The following is a 21,366-nucleotide window of genomic DNA, read 5'->3' on the forward strand; positions in this document are numbered from 1 at the left end:
TCCTTGCAACGGAGCAAATGGCTCTATCTGACCGGTGGGTAGTATGTGTAACTGCTTAATGCGATTGTTGGTAATCATGACGAAGAATGGCCCGCGAAAGTGGCGAATAATGCACCAGGAAACTCCACGAACGTGCAAAAAGAAACGCACCGTTTTTCCAGTGGTAGGAACTGTATGAAACATCACAAAATTGCGATGAGCGTCGCACCAGTAGAATTTCACACCTGTGTATATAGAATGCCAACAAAAGGTTCTTTCTAGTTAGTAGAGCAAAACATTATATCTTTTTCAAAATGGTTCACTTTCAACTGCAACGAATAAAGTTACGTGTTTCTGTAAATTCCCACTATCCCTCACCGAAACCTTTAACGAAACTCCAAAATAACGGACCTTATTTTCTATCTTTTTTTGTACTAAGAAATCTCATCATTTTTGAATGAATGAACTTTCGGAATAACGAACCCCTGTTTCATTTTTGGATTTACAAGCTTTTTTTTTTTCATTTTCGGACTAAAAACCTTATTATATTTTCGGACTGATTAGCATTCAGAGCAACGTCCTTATACCTGTGGAATAATAAACCTTATTCCATACCCGGACAAGCGAATCTTGGGAATGACGAAGAGTAAATGCGTGCAAACGTATCGTACTAATGACCTGTGGATGCTGATGATAGCGCCACCACGAAATCCATACACGAACCTTGAGTCCCCCACCACCCTTCTGCCTCCCTTCCTTGTACTCACCTCCCTGCTTGAACTTACCCTTCTTTCCATTCATTCAACAGACACAATCTATTCTAGGCCTACATCACCAAATTCAGCTTATTTCAAAAGAAGATATTATTACAATTACAGCCCTGTCGATATATTCTTAAAATCAAAGGATGATAAGATAAACAGGTATTGGATTACCATATCAAAAATGGACACGCCATTCTTCATTTCAGATAACGACAAGCACCTTTTGAGTTTTGGATAAAGATCAATTAAAGCTACAGTTGCGTTGAAGGAATTACAAAAGAAAATTGAACGTAAATACGCAAAATATAAAGACTCTAATATTTCAGTATCAGACAAATCCTTGCGTTCGAAGTCGATGCGTGCGTCATATCGCGAAGGTTTTCTGAAACAATTACATTCTTGAACCGTCCATCAAAAGTCACTTTCATGAGCATACTTGAATTAACCAGTCAGCGAATGAATGAAGTCGAAAAGGAAATAAAAGAAATTGGTTTTACGTCTTAACATAGCACTGGAAACACACCAACACACAAATATCATATCTGCTGATATCTATGCGGTGAATCATTTAAACCACGGACAATAAAGGATCAAAATGATCACAGACAAAAAGGCCCGAATTCACGAAGGTGGTACAAACAAGTGAAACCATGGTTTAAATCATGGACAAAAATCATGGAGCGCCAAGTGTCGCACGGAATATTTCGTTACGAAATTGGTCATTTCGTCGACAAAATGACCTTTTCGTTAACGAAGTTATCATTTCGTTGACGAAATGTTCATTTAGTTACAAAATGTTCATTTAGTTACAAAATGTTGTCATTTCGTTACAAAATAATCATTTCATCGACGAAATGACTGATTTTGTAACGAAATATTCCGTGCGACAATTGGCGCTCCATGGTTTTTGTCCATGGTTTAAACCATGGTTTCATTTGTACCACCTTCGTAAATTCGAACCAAAGTTTCTTAAGTATCATCAGTTCTTAAAGTTTCCCAATACCGATGATAATGACTATGAGTGTGTTTAGAGAGTTGTTTTAGCCCCAGAGAGAGAGAGAGAGAGAGAGAGAGAGAACTAATGAATAAACACATTCCAGCACATTAGAAAAATACTTTTATACAGACATGATTCCGTAGGTAGATCCGAATGTTACCAAGACAAAAGTACATACGGTATGTTACGAACGGAACAAGCTGTATGTTCTACACTTAAATCAAAGAAGTTTCTAAACTCAACTTAATGGCAAAGAGCTGAAGATTATTTACGACATTTAACAGTTCACAAGACAAGCAGCTGATTTCGTATCTCCCAGCCAGTACTTGACGCGTTCGTTAACCCATGCCATACTGAATTCCGAAATCTCCACAGTCTATACAGTACACAAGACACCAGGGTACAGTAGGGAACAGGTTAAGAGCAGGTAATGAGTCTCTCGCGACACCGAAATATCCCTTTAAATGTGTAATTCGAGTTTTTGGCAACTATGATACGCGTTATGTTTTGATCCATAACGAGGTTTTGATATGAAATATGCACGTGATCAATGTATCATATTTTACATTAACTTTCAACTCTTTTACAACCAGAATTTGATTTTTACTTTTCTGATCCCCTCCCTGAAGTACATATAGCGTTAGTTGTGTATATTTTTATTCACCTTCATTATTGGCAGGAATCCGATAAGAAAAAACAACTTTGGAACCTTGAACATTGTCGAGCACCATCTGTTCGTTATTCTAGTTCACATGCAACACCATCACACAATGTAAATCAGCGACAATAACATATGACATGAATGATATTATGTAAAAAAAAGTTCAAGTCAATTTTGGTTTTATAGGGTAACTTACGTCTGTAATAACTCAGCCAAAAAAGAAGAAAAAAATGAAACTGATTTAATGCCAGGAGTGATTTCATTCAATCTCATTAACGACGGGAGTTGTTTTTTCAAATTTCATCATTTGTAATACAAAATTCAAAACTTTGAAGTGCAAATTTATACTCCTTACTGCCAGTGATACCGGTGCTTGCTTGGTCTAGAAGAGAAGTCCGGATGACCGAGTTCGTTTCCTCATGAACCCAGTACACAGCCCTCTCAACGGGACAGTAGGACGTGTCGGTGATGGTGCTGCCCATCTATAATCATTATGTACTAAAACTGCCAATCTTTATCAGCTCTTCAAATCCCAAGTCGGCTACGAAAAAGAAGTTGGCTCTCGATATGATTGCAAAAGTGCGCTCGACCTGTGGTGAATCTGACCAGATAATGGCGTACATGCCGCAATTCTTTCCCATACATCCCCAGGACAGTTGATAGCGAATATGCATTGCATAAATTGACTTGCACGATTTCTTACAATGTCTTACATCCTAAGCAACACTTATGTAGTCAAAAGACTGCCTAAATATGTGCCACACATTTTACTATTCTACAACTTTCTATTCCACTATGTTTCTGCAGATTCTTTTGTTGAGGCTTAAGATAAAACACTCTTTCAAGGCAAGATTATGTCAATGGCATCTTCAATCAATCAATCAATCAATCAATCAATCAATCAATCAATCAATCAATCAATCAATCAATCAATCAATCAGTGCTGAAGTACTTGTCCCTATTGAAGTATTATTAACGAAAGACATTGGAATACACGTTCCCTTGGACCAAGAACTCCCTTGCCTACTTCCTTGCGATCGACCTAACACGGAAAAGTTTTATTGTGAAAGATGTTTCCAATGTTATTTGTTGATTCCCATTGACATGAAACAAGTTTTCTAAGTGTGTAGTTGTATGTGTCTTTGTATTCTTATGTATTTTATGATGAATGAAAATAAACTGAACTGAACTGAACTGAACTGAACTTAATCATATTAGTACTGTAGCAAAGATCAGTTAATGATGTAATTTACCAAATTTTACCCCGAGAGGATTTCGAGGGCGTCACCGCACATAGAATTAATGAAACGCGAGTCTCAGCATACACACACACACACACACACACACACACACACAAACAAACAGGGTTATAGGGGCATACCTAGTCGGTGTCAATGAATTCTTATTAATTTTGACCTGTTCCTAAACACCTACTCACCATAGCACTTACCTAGCGATCTTTGACGGGTTTGTAGTGTTTAACTATCGGAATGAAAGGTACCTTACCATTCTCCTTGCAGAGAACCCATGAATCAAGAGGCGATGTTAATGTAGAGGTTCTTCCTGCTGCCTTTGAAGGTGAGTTCTTCGCCACAAGCTGTACGGTGCTTCAGTCCACCCTTTGTCTCTTACCGCAAATCGTTATTATCTTTTCACACTCCTGCGAGGCTTCTCGTCGTTTAACATAATGAAAAATATGTAATAAGATATCATAATAGCCTTCCTAGTATGAAACCAGAGTTACAAAAGTCACATGAGAAGGAGTTTATCGGCACAGATATCTCTATATTTTGCAAAATTATTGATGTATTATTATGTGTTCTGACAGAAGAAGATATTTGTGTCTTAAAGGGATCGTATAGTATTGGTTGAGACGTATATTTTCAGGTTGCAAAGAAACTAAGAAACTTTTTATGAAATGCAAAAGAACACGTAATTCTACAAGGAATTCAACGTTTATTTTAAGAAAATAATATTGGTTTTGAAATGGCCGAGATATCCAACAGAGCGATCCTAACAAAACGTGGTGCCCACCTTTTTACTTTGTTTTTGGATGTCTCAGCCATTCCTAAACCGATTTTCATCGATTAACTTTAAATTCCTCTTATTTAAAATGGTATGGTCTGTACTATTTGCATAAGTGGTTTCTTAGTATCTCATAAAAAGTTGAAAGCCAATATATATATATATATAGATATATTGTATATATATATATAAGGTTCCAACGCATAAAAGATATGGTAAAATTCTTGGCAAAATTAGTGTGTCGACTGGCTCGTGAAGATAAAGTCTGATATGACGTTTCTTCGTTGTTCATTGGTCTGTCGTAATCTATCCTTTTTTATGGGATTCCATTTAAATGTATTGTTTCAAGTCATCCATGTATGAGTCTGTGCAGTATATGAGAAGTAGATGTCTCCAATCCTCAATGGAAATCCAGATGAGTGTACCCATTATATTGGTTGCATCGGATTTTGTAGGGTAGTTTCCTTTCACCAATTTCGGTGGTCCCCTCTGTACCATTTCTAACAATAATTTGTGCTTTTCGGGGTGCCTGCATGATTATTAGGCCTATACAAATGATGCACAGGATAGAGTGCGTTAGTGTAGGCGTAGTGCACTCGAGGGTATTTACAATGTAGTGCAACATGCACTCGGCTTCGCCTCGTGCATGTTTCACAATTGTAAATACCCTCGAGTGCACTACGCCTACACTAACGCCACGAAATAATCCTGTGCATCATTTGTTTTATAAAATGGGTCGAAAATTCGAAAACTAACATCATTTTTCAGCGTTTTTCACGTACGGAAGTCCCGCACATACAGTATAAGTATAATGGGGGGTTGGGTTTCCGGACACCCGCATGAAAACTTACTTATTTTACATAGAATATGCACCCTTTACCTTAAAGACTTGATATAGACTCCTCATATAGGCCTACTAGACAACATACTCTGAAAACGGCGTGAGAATTAACCTGCTAAATCGTTGGATTTGCTCTTCAAAGTGACTCCATGTACGCGTCCGGTCCGAAAACGCTTGGTCTACTGTACTGTACAAAGTGTACGTATAGTACAGTATACGTACGTACGCCACATATTATGTTATGCACAAGGGAAGACAGGCCGGCCGGCCGGCAGCCCGAACTAGAAGTTGTTTACAGGATTGACAGCGCGTACGCGTATGCATGCAATTCATCAAAGGAGCCGCCGCGCGCACAGACGATCGGCAATCTACCATAGGATTACAGGCAGTGCAGTTGTACTGAAGTAAAGGAAGGAGGTGTGTCTCATTTCAGCGCTTCCTATTGGCTACATTCTTGAACCCATTTTATAATATATGATATCGAAGCACTCTCAGGGTTTGATTTTTCGACCTGTGATACAGACTTTCACACTTACTTATCTTAAACAAATTACACTCAACAATGTTATTGACATAGGAGCCACACATATTTTCAGAAATGTAGCAGTGTACTCTATTACACTACAGCTTGCTTAACAAGTTCATCGCCACTGTGTAGAATATATACATGCGTTCTTCTTTTGTTCTGCTTCAGTGAGCCCCAACTCATGCATTTTTATTATGAGGCTGCCATGACATCATCCTTCTTAATTGCAATTTGTTATAAATTTTGCAAACATAATTTTTCATCATCCCAATTACTATAAATTCTGAATCTCTCTACTCAATATACAAACTAATTCATAGTTGTTCAAATGTAAAAGTCTGCAAATCATCCGGAGGTCTCAATATACAGCTTGATTAACATTTTGAATTACTCTGGCCTGTATTGAACACACACCTTATAAAGTTTTAAAACTCGAACAGTTTTCTCTCATTAAGCTGATTCGCATGACTTTGTTGTTTGTTGATTTGTTTTTTCATCTACTGCCAAACATACAAGTATATACCGATTAGAGGTAACTTTTAGTATCAATGGATAATGTGAAGGCACGTAAATGGAAATTTCGATGCTCCCTCTAAACTCTTCTGCCTCGGAAATATCTTTTTTTTTTCTTTCTCCCGTTTCCTTTGTTCTCCATGACGCGAATCATATTTTACGACATCTCGTTCCTTCTTTGGTAATGTAAGATTCAAACCATATTGCTGCTTTACCAACATCGGAGAGCTGCAAAAAAAAAAAAATGAAAAGAAAGGGGTAAAAAGCACAGGTAATAAGAGGCTCTTAAACTTTCTGCCCTTTTTCTTAAAAACAAACTGACCGATATTCAGGAGATAACGAGATAACTGAGGCGATTTTTTACGTCAAAGTGCTTGGCGATGGCATGTCTAGACACCTTGCGACCCGAATAAAGTTATTAATATAACGTACCTAGATAACAATCTTACTGTTTAAAAAAAAAAAATCATGGGCGCCGAAGGGAAAACTTCAAGGGATTACATGGGTTACGAGAGAGGAAAACAAATAGTTTTATTTGTTTTCATTTGTGTTATGATTGTATAGTTACCAGTTTTAATATCAATACATCCATATTCATAATTACGCATGTTTGTAAACATTCCCACCTGTAATTGGAAGAATTACAATTTAAGGAAAATAGTTCGTGTTTTACTGACCATTAAGCTGCAGCTAACTCGATATATAGCATGAAATTGTGCATTCTTTGATATTTATGGGTAAATCTACAAAACGCCACCTATGTTAATTTCTCGCGACTGGTATGGGTCATCGTCGACCTTTGAGCATGTGCAATTAGCAACTGTGTGAATGCATTTATCTTTAACTTACCTCTTCATGAACGCAAAGGTGACATACATGTACGTAGAAACAAGTTAGCTTGATCTTGCCTATGTGTCAGCGTTTTGAAAAGATTCCCAGTGAGCACCACTAATATAGATAGGACAACCACGACTTGCTTTAAGAAGTAAGCAAACCAAGACCTAAAGGGATGGTATAGTATCGGTAAAGATGAGGGTTTGGCTTTCAACTTTTTATGAGATACTAAGAAACCACTTATGCAAATAGTACAGACCATACCATTTTAAATAAGAGGAACTTAAAGTTAATCGATGAAAATCGGTTTAGGAATGGCTGAGACATCCAAAAACAAAGTAAAAAGGTGGGCACCACGTTTTGTTAGGATCGCTCTGTTGGATATCTCGGCCATTTCAAAACCAATATTATTTTCTTAAAATAAACGTTGAATTCCTCGTAGAATTACGTGTTCTTTTGCATTTCATAAAAAGTTTCTCAGTTTCTTTGCAACCTGAAAATAAACGTCTCAACCAATACTGTACGATCCCTTTAAGACACAAATATCTTCTTCTGTCAGAACACATAATAATACATCAATAATTTTGCAAAATATAGAGATATCTGTGCCGATAAACTCCTTCTCATGTGACTTTTGTAACTCTGGTTTCATACTAGGAAGGCTATTATGATATCTTATTACATATTTTTCATTATGTTAAACGACGAGAAGCCTCGCAGGAGTGTGAAAAGATAATAACGATTTGCGGTAAGAGACAAATGGTGGACTGAAGCACCGTACAGCTTGTGGCGAAGAACTCACCTTCAAAGGCAGCAGGAAGAACCTCTACATTAACATCGCCTCTTGATTCATGGGTTCTCTGCAAGGAGAATGGTAAGGTACCTTTCATTCCGATAGTTAAACACTACAAACCCGTCAAAGATCGCTAGGTAAGTGCTATGGTGAGTAGGTGTTTAGGAACAGGTCAAAATTAATAAGAATTCATTGACACCGACTAGGTATGCCCCTATAACCCTGTTTGTTTGTGTGTGTGTGTGTGTGTGTGTGTGTGTGTGTATGCTGAGACTCGCGTTTCATTAATTCTATGTGCGGTGACGCCCTCGAAATCCTCTCGGGGTAAAATTTGGTAAATTACATCATTAACTGATCTTTGCTACAGTACTAATATGATTAAGTTCAGTTCAGTTCAGTTCAGTTCAGTTTATTTTCATTCATCATAAAATACATAAGAATACAAAGACACATACAACTACACACTTAGAAAACTTGTTTCATGTCAATGGGAATCAACAAATAACATTGGAAACATCTTTCACAATAAAACTTTTCCGTGTTAGGTCGATCGCAAGGAAGTAGGCAAGGGAGTTCTTGGTCCAAGGGAACGTGTATTCCAATGTCTTTCGTTAATAATACTTCAATAGGGACAAGTACTTCAGCACTGATTGATTGATTGATTGATTGATTGATTGATTGATTGATTGATTGATTGATTGATTGATTGATTGAAGATGCCATTGACATAATCTTGCCTTGAAAGAGTGTTTTATCTTAAGCCTCAACAAAAGAATCTGCAGAAACATAGTGGAATAGAAAGTTGTAGAATAGTAAAATGTGTGGCACATATTTAGGCAGCCTTTTGACTACATAAGTGTTGCTTAGGATGTAAGACATTGTAAGAAATCGTGCAAGTCAATTTATGCAATGCATATTCGCTATCAACTGTCCTGGGGATGTATGGGAAAGAATGGCGGCATGTACGCCATTATCTGGTCAGATTCACCACAGGTCGAGCGCACTTTTGCAATCATATCGAGAGCCAACTTCTTTTTCGTAGCCGACTTGGGATTTGAAGAGCTGATAAAGACTGGCAGTTTTAGTACATAATGATTATAGATGGGCAGCACCATCACCGACACGTCCTACTGTCCCGTTGAGAGGGCTGTGTACTGGGTTCATGAGGAAACGAACTCGGTCATCCGGACTTCTCTTCTAGACCAAGCAAGCACCGGTATCACTGGCAGTAAGGAGTATAAATTTGCACTTCAAAGTTTTGAATTTTGTATTACAAATGATGAAATTTGAAAAAACAACTCCCGTCGTTAATGAGATTGAATGAAATCACTCCTGGCATTAAATCAGTTTCATTTTTTTCTTCTTTTTTGGCTGAGTTATTACAGACGTAAGTTACCCTATAAAACCAAAATTGACTTGAACTTTTTTTTACATAATATCATTCATGTCATATGTTATTGTCGCTGATTTACATTGTGTGATGGTGTTGCATGTGAACTAGAATAACGAACAGATGGTGCTCGACAATGTTCAAGGTTCCAAAGTTGTTTTTTTTTATCGGATTCCTGCCAATAATGAAGGTGAATAAAAATATACACAACTAACGCTATATATACTTCAGGGAGGGGATCAGAAAAGTAAAAATCAAATTCTGGTTGTAAAAGAGTTGAAAGTTAATGTAAAATATGATACATTGATCACGTGCATATTTCATATCAAAACCTCGTTATGGATCAAAACATAACGCGTATCATAGTTGCCAAAAACTCGAATTACACATTTAAAGGGATATTTCGGTGTCGCGAGAGACTCATTACCTGCTCTTAACCTGTTCCCTACTGTACCCTGGTGTCTTGTGTACTGTATAGACTGTGGAGATTTCGGAATTCAGTATGGCATGGGTTAACGAACGCGTCAAGTACTGGCTGGGAGATACGAAATCAGCTGCTTGTCTTGTGAACTGTTAATGTCGTAAATAATCTTCAGCTCTTTGCCATTAAGTTGAGTTTAGAAACTTCTTTGATTTAAGTGTAGAACATACAGCTTGTTCCGTTCGTAACATACCGTATGTACTTTTGTCTTGGTAACATTCGGATCTACCTACGGAATCATGTCTGTATAAAAGTATTTTTCTAATGTGCTGGAATGTGATTATTCATTAGTTCTCTCTCTCTCTCTGGGGCTAAAACAGCTCTCTAAACACACTCATAGTCATTATCATCGGTATTGGGAAACTTTAAGAACTGATGATACTTAAGAAACTTTGGTTCGAATTTACGAAGGTGGTACAAATGAAACCATGGTTTAAACCATGGACAAAAACCATGAAGCGCCAATTGTCGCACGGAATATTTCGTTACAAAATCAGTCATTTCGTCGATGAAATGATTATTTTGTAACGAAATGACAACATTTTGTAACTAAATGAACATTTTGTAACTAAATGAACATTTCGTCAACAAAATGATAACTTCGTTAAAGAAAAGGTCATTTTGTCGACGAAATGACCAATTTCGTAACGAAATATTCCGTGCGACACTTGGCGCTCCATGATTTTTGTCCATGATTTAAACCATGGTTTCATTTGTACCACCTTCGTGAATTCGGGCCTTTTTGTCTGTGATCATTTTGATCCTTTATTGTCCGTGGTTTAAATGATTCACAGCATAGATATCAGCAGATATGATACTTGTGTGTTGGTGTGTTTCCAGTGCTATGTTAAGACGTAAAACCAATTTCTTTTATTTCCTTTTCGACTTCTTCATTCGCAGACTGGTTAATTCAAGTATGCTCATGAAAGTGACTTTTGATGGACGGTTCAAGAATGTAATTGTTTCAGAAAACCTTCGCGATATGACGCACGCATCGACTTCGAACGCAAGGATTTGTCTGATACTGAAATATTAGAGTCTTTATATTTTGCGTATTTACGTTCAATTTTCTTTTGTAATTCCTTCAACGCAACTGTAGCTTTAATTGATCTTTATACAAAACTCAAAAGGTGCTTGTCGTTATCTGAAATGAAGAATGGCGTGTCCATTTTTGATATGGTAATCCAATACCTGTTTATCTTATCATCCTTTGATTTTAAGAATATATCGACAGGGCTGTAATTGTAATAATATCTTCTTTTGAAATAAGCTGAATTTGGTGATGTAGGCCTAGAATAGATTGTGTCTGTTGAATGGATGGAAAGAACGGTAAGTGTGAAAGTGTGAAATTCTACTGGTGCGACGCTCATCGCAATTTTGTGATGTTTCATACAGTTCCTACCACTGGAAAAACGGTGCGTTTCTTTTTGCACGTTCGTGGAGTTTCCTGGTGCATTATTCGTCACTTTCGCGGGCCATTCTTCGTCATGATTACCAACAATCGCATTAAGCAGTTACACATACTACCCACCGGTCAGATAGAGCCATTTGCTCCGTTGCAAGGAGACACTAAAATACACGATATCTTAGACGATGGAATGGAGCAATTTGAAATTGTGAATGTGTTCGTCTATTGATTGTCAACGTTTATGTAGGTGTATTGGGGAACGTAACATAGCAAGGTAACGGTATAATTGCACTCGTTTACTGGTCTCTTTAGGAGCGTTAAAGGACAAGTTCACCTTCATAAACATAGGGATTGAGAGAATGCAACAATATTAGTAGAACACATCAGTGAAAGTTTGAGGAAAATTGGACAATCGATGCAAAAGTTATGAATTTTTAAATTTTTTGTGTTGGAACCGCTGGATGAGGAGACTACTACAGCTTGTGAGTCATATGCGTACAACAGTATAAAGAAAACGTAAAAGAAAATTCAACATATTTTCACTTTTTTCGCATAATAAAAGAGCTCTTGACTTGCCTCTTTCTAAAGGCAGGGGGAATAATATTGCCCATAACATTTGTCGGTAACGAGTCAGGGGAATGTGTACTTTTTTCAAAAGATGGAATTTTGTGAAATTCTCTTTATATTTTCCTTATATTGTTGTACGCAAGTTATTCATACACTGCAGTAGTCTTCTCATCCAGCGGTTGCTGCACAAAAATTTTAAAAATTCATAACTTTTGAACGGATTGTCTGATTTTCCTCAAACTTTCAATGATGTGTTCTACTAATATTGCTACATTCTATCAATCCTTATGTTTGTAAAGGTGAACTTGTCCTTTAAGAAAGGGGAATTATGCTTGAATGTACGCTTATCAGCTATAAAGTAGTTTACAAAGATAATTTTGTCACATTTTAATCTGTAGCCAGTATAAGGCAGTTACATACCAAATATCATAACATTTCATAGTCATTTTAAAAATTCACATGTGAAAGCAATGAAAGCATCAAATTGTGTACGTACTCCTTACGAGCAGATCACGAACGTCTAAACGTATAAACTCTACGAGTCGTTCGTAGGAACGCCGTACGAATCTCCGTTCATAAGGCTTTTATACGAACGTCGTAAGAGTCCTCTGCCAACAACCTAGGACGTTTTTACGATCTTCTCACGAATTTGAGGCATCTAGAATTGTCCCGAGACCCTACGAAATCTACAAAATTCTTGCGTGGTATCTATTTCGCTCGAAGTGGAAAAAAATCTTGAACAGGACCATCGAGAGGGAGAGGGTGCGCTAACATAATATTTCAAAAGGGATTTTTATTGGTCCAAGGCCTTTTAAGCGCTTCAATAGCATAAATAGTGAGAACACTGTTGTGTCATTCTTAACGCGTAAATTTCATGATGAGTATCTGAAAGCAAAAATCGCATGTGATGTTATCACTGCAGAGGATCATTTATTTTCATGAAAATGTTTGGCCCTTGAAAGTCATCTTTATGCCGCAATCCTATGTTGGATTTTTTAATGTCCGTGAATTTTACAGCACGCACAATAATGTAATGTTTAAAACACCTCATCATTAGTGCCAAAATTCAAGTCATTGTCAAAGTGATATAACGTTTTGTTGTTTTATTATAGTTTATTTTTAATGTTTATTCTTACTCCTTTCATAGTCACATTACGTGGTAATTGAATATCTTTAACATACCTGCTATATAATTTCCATGATTATTATGTTTTATCGTATCATTCTAGTATTGATAAATGTCATAAAATTTGCATAAAATGCCATGTTCTATAAACTGATGGTCCGCTCCAACGGTTATTCTTTTCGTGTGCAAATCATTTCTCTTTGTAATTGACGCTAATGGACTTAAGTTTCTACTGAACGTATCATGGGTCATGACACGACCAATACATGTATGATTACATATATATATATATATATATATATATATATACATATATATATAACGAGAGTAAAGAGGAGACGGTAGACGTTCCTTTTGAATCCTCACAATCTGATTTTACTTCGAGCTTTCGGGCTTTCTGCCCTTTGTCAAGACTGAGGACAAATCGGACAAAATACAGAACATGGATATCATATACAAAAAAAAAAAAATAATGATGGTCAAGACAATAGTGGAAATGATAACGACAGTGATAGAGGCAGAGACGGCAGAGAATAAATACACAAATGGGAGTGTATATATGCATCAATGGTATATAGTATAACATGCATACATACAAGCATACATAATATTATAAGCACTTACAAATACCTATGGCTAAACATCTGCGCACACACAAGTAAATATAGATAGGATATGTACGCACAAACACACTTGTGAATCTCCTCGCATATGTCAAACAGGCAATTATACCGGTATAGACAATAACGGCAATTAATAAAATCATAATAGTAATTAAATCAAGGAGTGTATGTATAAATAAACGGAACATAGGCACAAAAAAGGAAGAAAAGAGCACACAAGTAGCGTTCTTAACCCGAAATTGTGTATAATAACGTGTTTGAAAGCATTCAAGGTTACAGGAAGGGAAGAACAGAATCTATAAATACGTACGATGTGAGATGCACACTTCACAATTGGCCCGGTTACATGCCGGCAGTCAATTGGCAGCCGGTTGTGGGGAACCGAAAATTCCGGAGGTATTGCAGAAAAAAATAAAAACGGGGGTGGGCTAACGGACAACTAAACATAATGACAACACTAAATATTCGGAACATTAAGGGTTGTTCTTCCCTTCCTGTGACCTTGAAAGCTGTCAAACACATTATTATACATTTATTTCCGGTTAAGAACGTTACTTATGTGCTCTGTTCTACCTTTTTTGGGTGCCTATGTTCCATTTATTTATACATACACTCCTTGATTTAATTACTATTATGATGTTATTAATTGCCCGTAATTGTTTATACGATTGCCTGCTTTGACATATGCGAGGAGATTCACAAGTGTTTGTGCGTATATATCCCTATTTATTATAATTATGTACTTGTGTGTGCGCAGATGTTTAGCCATACGTATTTATAAGTGCTTATAATATTATGCATGCTTGTATGTATGCATGTTATACTATGTAAGATTGATGCATATATACACTCCCATTTGTGTATTTATTCTCTGCCGTCTCTACCTCTATCACTGTCGTTATTATTTCCCCTATTGTCTTTATCATCATTATTTTCTTGTATATGATGTCCATGTTCTGTATTTTGTCCGATTTGTCCTCGGTCTTGACAAAGGGCCGAAAGCTCGAAGTAAAATCAGATTGTGAGGATTCAAAAGGAACGTCTACCGCCTCTTCTTTACTCTCGTTATACACACTACTAAAAGATGCGACGGCCCAGGGGTTTAGCAGCTGAAGACACACGACCCACACTATACATATCATATACATAACATTACTTCCAGTATTAAGAGGAAATGCGGAACAATGATAGTTTTGGGGAATTTTGTAAAAATCATGAAAATATTCAGAAAATTCAAATATTGCCTTTTTGAAAAAAAAAATGCATTAATATGGGCTCAATGACGCACTGAACTGAGGAAAGCACAGAATGCATTTTATGCCACTAAATTCTGTATCTTGATAATGGAAAAAAATGTAAGAAATAGCAGAAATACCTGAATTCCCCCAATGATCCGTTTTTATGCACATCCAATATACTGTATACACTTTTTTTCATCTCTGCCAGTCTCCCCTAATATTGTATTAATGGTACAGTCCATCTGTGCCTGTTGTGGTGCTTAGTCCTGAGGCCCCAGATCAATGATAATGCTTTGAAAAAAAAAAACATTGTCAAAACCTTAAGGGGAATAAGAAAATTCCCTTTTGGAATGAATTCCACTTATTATACCTCGTTTTCAGACGTATATTCTCCCATGGACGCTTTTATGCTAATACAGTACATGTATATACTAGTATGCCTTTATATAATACTATGGGCCTACTATGTTATCATCTATGACTTATAACTGCAGTATGCCTCCCATCATATATTAGATTGGACGTGGATGAACGTCCACAATACCAAATGTATTTTGTGGAAAGAATCATAAACATTATGTAAATACGTCTTCTGTCATTGTCATACGAGCTTTCTCCAATGAGTCCTAACTAATATTCCTTGCAGAAATGTTGATATATTCTTGGTTGTTTGCGTTGTCTTATTGTGAAGTTGCCTGTGGGTGCATGTAAAACATCCATATATGAAAGGCAAGTCATTGAAAGACCATGGACACTGATGGGTAAGGCGTGTTGTGCAAAGGACAATCATTTTGTAGGCTTTGTCTGTGAGGAGAGAATACACAAACAACATACTCAATAACAAAACACGAGTATCTCTTTTATTTGGTGGTTTTTTTTTTCCAAGAGTAAAATAAACCGATATTTTGAGTATTTATTGCGCGAAACTGTTAATGATCTCTACAGAAGAGAATGCAAACATCTTTATTCATGACAACCAACAAATGACCAACTGTTTCAAGTTCAGCATCCAACACTACAGATACCAACCATTAAACCAATCAAGCCAATTGTCTACATAACCCTTACATAACCTTTCTTTACGAATGGTCACAAAATTATCTCTATCTATCAAAAAACAACAACCATCAGTGACTATACCAAGCGAGCATAATATTATCTCTCTAAGCGTCCATTAATTGAAACAAAATCCCGTCCATAGAAGCGCCCTTCATTAAATCAGAAAACTAATACCGGGTAATTTAAGCAGTCGTAATACAACTAAGCAGTAATCAATATATTTCTATATTGTTTATACACAATTGCATCACTTTCTTTTCAAACCGATTGATAGTCAGTTGAAATCATGTGTTACAAGATAATTATTACATTATTTTTATTATCATCTATTCATTAGCCATTTGCAAAACAATACAAGTGATCACAGAAAACAAATAAAACAAGCAAAATACAAGAAAGAAGTTTATACAAGGAACTCTTTAAGAGATAAGATAGACTTCAGGATTTATCGAAAGCATTAAACACTATTGATCACTAAATACATTACTCCATCACCTTTATTCGCATAATGTACAAGGTCACTTGTTTCCTGGTTACTGATTATTTGCCTAACCGCAAACAATATTCGATTTTCACTCTCATTACTCTTTATTGCTCCGCAAATATACGGAGGTTGTCTCAAGGTACTATTTTGGACCATTTATTATTTAGTAAGCGAATTAAGAAAGACTCGGCACTTCTCAGTTGCATGATATTTACCGTCGGAGACACAGTTATCAGTTCTTTATATCATGACTTAAATCCCCAATATTTTTCTACGATACTGAAAGGGTTCAAGTTTAATACAAATAAACTACATTCGTTGAAACTTCTTCAAAACTGTGCTATCGGCATTGCTATACTGTCAATATTATGCTGTGTTCATCTATGCAATGCATGCATGAGATTGGAATGCTTTCCATCTGGTCAATGCACATTACATTAATATTTCTGCAAATCTGCATGGCTGGCGCAGCCGTGGGGCCGTGGGGGCTCGGGCCCCACACTTTTTTTGCACTATACAAAGGAATACATAAGGTGTCATCACTTTGGGCCCCCACACTTTTTTCAACCCAGAAGTACATAAGTGGCACTAAAATAGATATAGATAGAGATTTTGAAGTATGGCGGCGGAAAGGTTATGTTTTTACGAAAGCTTTAAAGTGCCATTCGACTTGGAGACTTGGCGAGATAATTTATCTTGTCAAGTCAACATAATAGCTCTATCATGTCGACTTATCAACTTTACAAGTTGACATGGAGACAAAAATTATCATGTCAAGTCGACATCTAAAAAGTTACATGTCGTCATGGTGAGATAAGGTATCTTGCCAAGTCAACATCGAAAAAAGTTACATGTCGTCATAGTGACATAATGTATCTTGCCAAGTCGACATCTAAAAAGTTACATGTCATCATGGTGCATAAGGTATCTTGCCAAGTCGACATCTGAAAAAGTTACATGTCGTCATGCCTACATAACGTATTAGGCCATGGGGTGAAGCTGAAAAAGAGGCTTAGAAAATGGGTTTCGTTCCAGCAACACTGGCACTACTTTCTGAATGCGGAAATGTGATGTTTTGTACATCCTAAATATACTGTAAAAAGTTCTCCTCGAAATATCCTGTAGTTTTTGCGAAAATCCATATTTTATAAACTGCGACCAGCAGCCAAATACACATATCGTAATGGGGCTGTGAACTGTAGCATACAGGATCATGACGGAAGTTTTATCGCGGACAAATATCAACTTAAAATCGGGAAAAAATCTTCAATTTGAAGACTTATTAATAAATTTGAAGTATTGGTAACAGCGTTCGTGCAAGGTTTGCTTCTGCAAATAGTTCCTTTCTGTTCAAATTGATGACTAAATGTGACTCGGTCGAGAGGAAACTGGGAGAACTACGCTGAATTGACGGTCAGCGCAGGCGCACACATCACTGCGCACAAATTTCGTATCCATTGACTGGATATTAGATGTCTGTGTGTGCATGCGCTGGCCGTCAATTCAGTGTAGTTCTCCCAGTTTCCTCTCGACCGAGTCACATTTAGTCATCAATTTGAACAGAAAGGAACTATTTGCAGAAGCAAACCTTATACGAACTCTGTTATCAATACTTCAAATTTATTGATAAGTCTTCAAATTGAAGATTTTTTCCCGATTTAAGTTGATATTTGTCCGCGATAAAACTTCCGTCATGATCCTGTATGCTACAGTTCACAGCCCCATGACGCTATGCGTATGGGGCTGCTGGCCGCAGTTATGCGTATGGGGCTGCTAGCCGCAGTATAGTTCCCATAGTGTTTCTAAGCTGAAATACGTGTACATATACACATTTGTAAAGCACTGCTTTTAGCCATATACCTAGAAAAAAAGTGAAGTTTTGGTTTAATAGTTGCATTATATCTCATGTTTCAGCTTTTCCTGATGCTGGCTATGCAAAGGAAGACAAGAGCAAAGTGGTTCGAGACCATTGAAGAGAGAGAGCACTGACTGACCGTCAGAGGTCAAGGCAAATGCCTTATATTCTGTTCAAAGACATGTTATTAATCAAATGACTAATCATTCAAGGCAAAAAAAAAGAAAAAAAATTCAGTGCGTTTGTTTGTGTGTGTCCGCGTGCATGTGGGAGAATCTTATTGTACACACACACACACACACACCCTCACATGCACACACACATACGCACACACATAGTTATGAAGATTCAATATACCCAAGTGTATTAAAATATTATTCTACATGCCTTGGCCATTAATCACATCAGCATCATAAAAAAGATTATCATAAACATGAACACACACAATGATATAATACATGTATTGATCAGTGCATTACACATACACAGGTGCATAAAAACGCTGACATATCATATACACTCACACGCACACATGCAAACTCATTTACACACATGAGACATTACTATTAAACAGATCATATTGTTTATCAGTAAACATGTTTTTCTTTTCTTCTTCTTCTTCTTAAGAAGCTTTAATATACTTAGATCACATAGCAATCACGTTGTTCATGAAATATTATACAGTACTTTAGAAAATTTAATCTTCATAAAATTTCCTGAAGTTTTCATTGCTATTATTAGGTTACAACATGGTGGGACACTACCTCCTTTCATGTAAGATAGCTCAAAATGATAATCAGTCAAATTTTCTAGTTTTAATAAATTTCCTGGAACATTCCATGGTCCAAATATCCTTGAAAGGGTGTAAAAGTTTTGAAAAATGCCAATATATAAAATAAAGGCAAAATTATAGTTTACCCATTCATGAGTGAAAACTGTTGGACTCTGTATTGGAGGCAGTGTGTACCTGAAAATCTCGGAGAGAATAAAACAGGTTTGGCATTAAAAATTATGATAACATTGCAATTAACTTCCAATATCAGAGGATCAGTGCAAACCTGACTCCACTTATGCACAATTTTCATTTGGCTGGTGTGTATTAGTTTTAGCAAACTGATTTTGTACTCACACCTACATTGTACTGACCTTTCTACATGAACATTCTGTTTCAGTATTGATAATATTTACATTTTTTTTCCCCAGAGTGGGAGAAACAAATTTTAATTGTAGTCATTCAGTTTTATGAAAAAAAAAAACACACTTAGGAAAACATCTTTGTTCTTAGAATAATTCAACCCTAATCAAATCATAATACATGTAGTGGGCAGAAATGTTTGCTAAAGGGCAAACAATCACTTACTGAGGCAAGGAGTCAAAACATGTTGCATAAACATTGGCATTCAAAATACAGGAAGCAATCTGTATTACAAAGACATTTTATCATGCACAACTTTGGTAAGATGTCAATTCTTGAATATCAATCACATTGACCAAAGCATTGGTGCATATACAGTACATTCTGTTGTTTCTGAACTTTGCACTGAAGTTCTTTGTGTATGTGTGTGAATGTTTCAGTGGTGTATATATTGCTCCATTTTATCAAGGACAACTTATAGTAACATGACAATGTTTTCATGCTTCAATATCAATCATATTAACCTATTTCCCTTGGCAAGTAAATGAGCAGGTTGACTCTGTTGCAAATGATGCATTTTACAGGCAACACAGCAGAACCTGAAGAGCTTCCAGAAGAAAATCTTGATCTTGATGTGAGCGTCTTAGGGGAGGAAACAGATGCTCCTGCTGACGGACCAGGCTCCTCCTTCAGCTTTCGTTTCCTAGCGAGATTCAGGCGTTTGCTATCTATAAACCTCTTGTAGCACGTTTCATGGAATCCTATTTAATACAATGGAGAAATGAACAGCAATGATTAGCCGTTGGATTTTGTTAGGGGGAAAAAAGGCTAAACGCTAGAGGGAGGGGTTGAACATTACACTCAATATCATTAAATGTACGGTAGACTATTGACTGCCAATATTTGAATCTTGTAATTACCAATAGGCCCTAGTACTATGCCAGGTAATCATTAACACCTCATGATCATTGTCATCATCAACTACTTCAACTTGTACTTGCAGTGCAATTACTGATTTTAAATTACATCTACAGCTTTCAGCACCTGATCACATGCAATATCAATTATCATAATTATGAATACAACTGCCTTATCATCATTAATACTAGTAATCCTTGGCCTTTCACTATCGCCACCACCCACTGCTTTATAGTTTGGCACAACATAATGGTAATCATATGTTGTAGGGAGTTTAATTGTTGCAATTATGTTATTGTCATTGTTGGTTTTTTAGACCTATTTATATCAAATATTAATAAGTCAATTTAATGAGATGCCAAATGTGTGTTTTGAGGGGGGATTCGCCAATTTCGGGGTGAGAGAAACAGGATGGATTTTTAATATTAATACTCCATGGCCATGATTATGAAAATATAAATTTACATGCAGTTTAGACCTTTTTCAATCCAGTCCTGTGTGTCAAGATTTTTACAAAACAGTATCACCAATCAGCCACATCATTCTAACCTGGGCTGTACATAGAACAACATGTAAAATTACATCTAACGGTTAAGGCTACATTATAACGGCGCTATGCCATGCCAAGGTGAAATTCTTATCTAAAATGTAACAGACACGCTAACGGCTAAGCTACTGCATTAGCGCCCATTATAACATACACAAGCAACGTTCATAACATAGCTAACGTTGTACTTGTATGTAGTCATCATGGTCATTAACTGACATTACGCATATAACATTGACATGAGAGAGACTGCACTGCAGTGTCGACTGCTACGACTGTACGCACGTAAACTAACCTGTAAATTATCCTACGGCTACGTAGGTTGCAGTTGAGTCAGTCCCCCGAGCAGCTGAATCACTTCGTTCTGGTCTGCGATTTCACGGTCTCCCCCACTCAATTTGATCCACTCTTTGGCACACAAAATAGGTTTCGTCTATCTTAGGTTTGTCATAGCCGTGAAATTTTCAAACTTCATTGATGTTACATGCATAATAACGCATCTTAAAAGTTTCGGCAGAGCAGACGACGTAGACGCGTCGACAGGCTCACAGGGGGCGGCCATTTTGACTCGTAAACGATAATTCTCGATTCGGATTGGATAA

This window comes from Diadema antillarum, unplaced genomic scaffold (assembly GCF_040938485.1).
Source record: "Diadema antillarum isolate AM-2024a unplaced genomic scaffold, OU_Dant_1.0 scf00000128, whole genome shotgun sequence".
NCBI lineage: Eukaryota > Metazoa > Echinodermata > Echinoidea > Diadematoida > Diadematidae > Diadema > Diadema antillarum.